Source organism: Lactuca sativa, chromosome 4 (genome assembly GCF_002870075.4).
Source record: "Lactuca sativa cultivar Salinas chromosome 4, Lsat_Salinas_v11, whole genome shotgun sequence".
Taxonomy (NCBI): Eukaryota; Viridiplantae; Streptophyta; class Magnoliopsida; order Asterales; family Asteraceae; genus Lactuca; species Lactuca sativa.
The window spans coordinates 60,211,361-60,217,840 of record NC_056626.2 but is presented as its reverse complement, the minus strand read 5'-3'; positions in this window follow the sequence as shown (position 1 = coordinate 60,217,840).

Here is a 6,480-nt window from a genome sequence, read left to right as displayed (position 1 = left end):
CAAAGTGCTTAATTATGTTAGTGACTTAATGTTTGGCCAACTTAATAACAACATACTTTTAGTGACTTAATGTTGGTCATTACAACTTTAACTTTAATTAGGTTATTAATAGCAACGTACTTTTAGTAATTTTAATTTAATTATAGAATAAAATTAAATTAATTTAAAAAAAACATTAAAAAATAATAAATTAGTTGTAAAATCAACTTAAAGTAGTTTTAAAATCTAGTTAATGTTAAAATTAAAGTAAAATAAAGTTAGTTTAATAAATTAAACTAATAACAAAAAAGAAAATATTAAATTAATTATAAAATCTAATTAATTTACCTTTAGAATAAAATTAAGTTACCTTTATAAAATCAAATTATATTAATTATAAAACCAAATTAATAGCAACATAATTTTAGTGACTTAATGTTGGTCATTACAACTTTAGCTTTAATTAGGTTATTAATAACAACGTACTTCTACTAATTTTAATTTAATTATAGAATAAAATTAAATTAATCTAAAAAAAACATTAAAAAAATAATAAATTAATTGTAAAATCAACTTAAAGTAGTTTTAAAATCAAGTTAATGTTAATATTAAAATAAAATAAAATTAGTTTAATAAATTAAACTAATAACAAAAAAGAAAATATTAAATTAATTATTACATATAATTAATTTACCTTTAGAATCAAATTAAGTTACCTTTATAAAATCAAATTAAATCAATTATAAAACCAACTTAATAGCAACATACTTTTAGTGACTTAATGTTGGTCATTACAACTTTAGCTTTAATTAGGTTATTAATAGCAACGTACTTCTAGTAATTTTAATTTAATTATAGAATAAAATTAAATTAATTTAAAAAAAAACATTAAAAAAATAATAAATTAGTTGTAAAATCAACTTAAAGTAGTTTTAAAATCAAGTTAATGTTAATATTAAAATAAAATAAAATTAGTTTAATAAATTAAACTAATAAAAAAAAGAAAATATTAAATTAATTATAAAATCTAATTAATTTACGTTTAGATTCAAATAAAGTTACCTTTATAAAATCAAATTAAATCAATTATAAAACCAATTTAATAGCAACATACTTTTAGTGACTTAATGTTGGTCATTACAACTTTAGTTTTAATTAGGCTATTAATAGCAACGTACTTCTAGTAATTTTAATTTAATTATAGAATAAAATTAAATTAATTTAAAAAAAACATTAAAAATAATAAATTAATTGTAAAATCAACTTAAAGTAGTTTTAAAATCAAGTTAATGTTAATATTAAAATAAAATAAAACTAGTTTAATAAATTAAACTAATAACAAAAAAGAAAATATTAAATTAATTATTAAATCTAATTAATTTACCTTTAGAATCAAATTAAGTTACCTTTACAAAATCAAATTAAATCAATTATAAAACCAACTTAATAGCAACATAATTTTAGTGACTTAATGTTGGTCATTACAACTTTAGTTTTAATTAGGTTATCCCGTGTTGGAATACTTTTTGAATCGTCAACTTTATGAATACTCTACTTGATTTTTGTTTCCCGTAAAGTAAACCTTAAACACTAAAATATGTTTCAGTTGCATCATGTCTATTGATAAAAGCTGGACAACTAATCCACATCGTCAATCTCCCGAGTTCCAGCTAGGACTTGAAACTTTTGTCGAGAGATCCATGTTACACCTAGATTGTAAAGGTGAAACCAGATGTCCGTGTGAGAAATGTGATAATCGTTACTTCATGAATCCAAAAGCAATGAGACGTCATGTTCGTATATATGGTTTCAGTCAATAATACAAAACATGGATATATCACGGTGAACCTTTAATCCCTCCAGTTGTAGATGCCATATCGCCAAGCAACGAGATGGCTGATGTTATTGATGATGTTATGTGGGAGTCGAGAGAAAATGATATAAACCTCAATGAAGGAACCTCGAATACAGGGGGTAGTGGTGTCGATGATGATTTTGAAGAGTTGTTAGAGGCAGTCGAAACCAAGTTATATCCTGGTTGTATGTTTTCATTCCTTGATTTTTTAGCAAAGCTGATGCATATGAAGGTCAACAACAAATGGACTGATAGTTCATTTGATCAACTCCTTGAGTTGCTGCATTCGGCATTTATACCAGACAACAAGGTTCCCCGTTCATATTATTTAGCAAAAAGAAACTGAAGAAGTTAGGTTTGGGGTACGAGTCAATTCATGTGTGCAAAAACAATTGTTTTCTCTTCTGGAAGGAACACAAGTCATTGCAAGTTTGTCCCGTTTGTAAAGTGAGTCGGTGGATTGATAAAAACACCAAGGGTAAGAAAGTGGCTCATAAGGTGTTACGGTACTTTCCATTGGCCCCTAGACTACGCTGTTTGTATTGTTCACGGTACACTTCCAAAAATATGATATGACATAGTACTGGGAGATCAGAAGATGGTGTGATGCGTCATCCTGTTGATGGAGAGTCTTGGCAAAAATTTGATGTAGATTAACCTGACTTCTCGAGTGAACCTCGCAACGTACGACTAGGGCTGGCAGCTGATGGCTTTAATCTATTTGGTAACATGTGTAATCCGCATAGTACGTGGCCGGTTGTACTCACCACTTACAATCTGCCACCATGGCTTTGTATGAAAAAGGCATCATTCATGTTGGCCTTGTTGATTCCCAGCCCTAAAGCGCCTGGAAAGGACATAGATGTTTTCCTTAGGCCGTTAGTGGAAGAGCTTAAGTTTTTATGGAAATCAGGCATACGCATTAAAGACGCAGCGACAAACACATTCTTCATGATGAAAGCTATGTTGTTATGGACAATAAACGATTTTCCAGCTCGTAGTAGTTTATCGGGCTGGAGCGGACAAGGGTATAGAGCATGCCCGACTTGCAATGAAGACACTCCTTCATACCGTGCAGTAAATAAAGTCGTTTATATCGATCATCGTCAGTTCTTAGATGCCGATGATCCATTAAGGATGAGTTTGAAATTTAATGGGCAACCAAAGATAAGACCCGCTCCGAGACACTTTACTAATAAAGACATACAAGAGCAACTAGGTCGTCTAATACTTCGTAAACCGGGTAAACATCCTAACACTCTCAAAGAAAACATGGATCGGCAAGGATTCGAGTTGAACTGGTCAAAACGTAGCATATTTTTCGAGCTCGAGTATCGGTCTTCTCTGCAGCTGAAACACAACATAGATTCGATGCATGTCGAGAAAAATGTGGGTGAGAGTCTTTTGGGTACCTCTATGATGAATGATAAGAGTAAAGACACATCAAATGCACGTGAGGACTTGAAAAATCTGAATATCCGGCGTAATCAATGGTTGCAAAAAAAGGGTAACAAGTTCACTAGACCACATGCAAGCTACTCATTCAAGAAACCTGACTGCAAAATCTTTTGTCAATTTATAAGAGATGTTAAATTTCCTGATGGGTTTGGATCTAACATTAGTAAGAAAGTGGTAGATAATGATGCTAACATTATTGGGTTGAAATCTCATGACTATCACATTCTTATGCAACGTTTGATACCGATTGGAGTTAGAGCGTTATTGGACAAAGAAACTTCTACACCAATTGTAGATCTTTGTATGTTTTTCAAGCAAATTTGCTCCAGAACACTAAAGGTGGAGGATATGAGGAAAGCAAAAGAAGACATTATTAGAATCTTGTGCAAGTTAGAGTTGATTTATCCGCCAACGTTTTTCGACATTATGATTCATTTAGTTTTGCATTTACCTGATGAAGCGATTGCCGGAGGCCCGGTATGTATGAGATGGATGTATCCGTTCGAAAGGTATATGAAAAAACTAAAAAACTATGTCAGAAATAAGGCGAGGTCGGAAGGTTGTATCGCTGAAGGTTATATTGCTGAAGAAGCTTTGACATTTTGTTCGATGTACCTTCGAGATGTCAATCGCCTTGAAAGAAACGAAGACGTTGTCATTGAAAAAACAAAATTTTGGATGTTTGAGTCCAAGTGTCGACCGATGAGCGCAACGCAAATAAACGTCTTGATATAACGCAGAAACGTAATATTGAATGGTTTATATAGAATAGTTGTCAAGAAGTCAGACAATACGTAGAGTAAGTGTTCTTACTTTTAATTATCTTTCATTATTTATTGTTACTTTTTTCCATTCATCAATTATATATATATATATATATATATATATATATATATATATATATATATATATATATATATATATATATATATATATATATATGTATATATTCATCAATATAGAAAATTCAAATCTGAACATCCTGAAAGTGACGAAAAGACCGAATTTCCCAACTAGTTTCTTGAAAAGGTAATCATAATTAACAAACAGATATCTTTCATAAATTTAATGAATAATGAATACATAACATATCAACATATGTTTAATAGGTTTATCAGATGGAAAAAGAAAACTCTCCTGAATTCCACAAAGAGTTGTCAGCCCTTTCAATGGGTTCATAAATGGATGTTTATACTTACACTGCGTGCATAGTCAACGGAGTTAGGTTTATGGTACTTAGTCGTGATGCACAACGCAAAACGCAAAACTCCGGGGTTCTAGCAGTTGGTGAGAATGGAGAGAAATATTATGGCCAGTTAGAAGAGATTATGGAGGTGCAATATCCATATGATTATTCGACTGTAATATTTCGGTGCAAGTGGTTCGATACGGGAGATATTCCTGATGACAATTTCATCAGTATCGACACAGAAAAAGAAGCGTACCAAGATGATCAACTCATATATGCTTCGCAAGCCAAACAAGTGTTCTACATCCGCGAGCCTATTAATCATTGAAGAAACCAAATCAACAACCCTCATTGTGTCGTCGAGCATGTTAATCATCGAAATATTTGGGATCTACCATCCGACAATCCTCGTGTCCAAAATGCTTACAGTGACTCTGTCCAAGATGTCGACAATGTGGAGGCCGAAAATGTTGACATAGTTCAAAACAACTCTTCATCTGGAGCTAGAATTTTTATCGACTTCTCACAATACTTTCAAAACAATGTTGACGTAGCTCAAAACAATGTTGATTATGACGATGAAGACGAGACTGAAGTACCTCCGCCAACGAGTAGAATTGATAATGTTTCCGATGAAGAGACTGATTATGATGATGACGATTCTGATTATGATACAGATGAAGAAGACATTGAAGTATATGATGAAGATTCTGATTAAAAAATCATTTTTTTTGTAATAGAAACTTTATTTGAAATGTACGTTTAATTCATATTGTTTGTCTAACTTTTATTTATGTTGTTTGTCTATATTGTATATCTTACAATTTCGCAGGGTAACTAACTTTTATTCATATTGTATTTCTATATTGTATATCTTGTAATTTACAGGCTGCATATGAGGTTTATTTGGGCGATACTCTTGGCCATGATGGAGGATGTTATGGGGCTTGGACATGGAGGTGATGGAGTCGGGGATCCACCACCTCCAGGAGGCTTTGGTCGTGGCCAGCACGAACATGATGGTGAGTTTTATTATGATATATTTATTAACTATTTTTATTATTTTATAATAAGTTATCGTGACTAATATTTTTAATTGTATTTTTTCAGCCGAGCTTCCAAAAAAAAGAAGGGGCATGTCAAAATATATCGAGTTGGGAAAGTTGATAAGGGAAAATAAGGGAAAGCCCGTAGATTTGGATTTCGACAGGGAGATCACATATTCTCCTGTCGGGAAGCGTGGTAATTGGCTCACACATGAAATTGGGAGGTATTTGTGGAACAATGTCCCTTTCAATGTATCTGGTTGGGACAATGTTTCCCCCGCCTTAAGGAACACAACAGTTGTACATCTAAAGGTAACTTGGATACAATTTTAAGTTTAGTTGTGATTGTTATTTAATTAACTAAATTTTTTGTGTTTTGCAAAATAATTTTGATTTGGATAAGGTTAACATGGATCCAGAGTGTGCTCAATTGTTGCGGAGCATTGATTCGAGTCTTGCAAAAGTTTATAGAGGCCGAAAAAGTAAAGCTCATTCTTATTTTAAGGAAATCGGGGGGCCTGCAGATATCCAAGCCGCATTAAACAACCCCCCTAACGGAATGTCACATGAAAACTGGGCGAAGGCAGTTGAACATTTTCAAACGCCAGAGTTTTTAAGGCGTTCGGCGTCAAACACGGAATGTCGTGCAAAACAAGTAGTTGTAAACAGAGGGGGGTCGAGCTCATACAACAATGCATGTTTCAAAGAAGTAAGTTATGATATATTTAAATATTTATCTAAAGTATAACTAATCTAAATTTTAATGTTAAATAGGATATCAGTCGAATCGAAGCTTTTCATAAGGCTAATTCCAATCTCCAAGGGGTATTTTATAGTCCTGCAGTCGAGCAACAATACGTAAGTGGTTAATTTGTATTTTTCATACAAGTGTTTATATCGTCAAAGGTATTTAGTAATCTAATTTTTATGATTTTTATTATTTTTAAAAAATA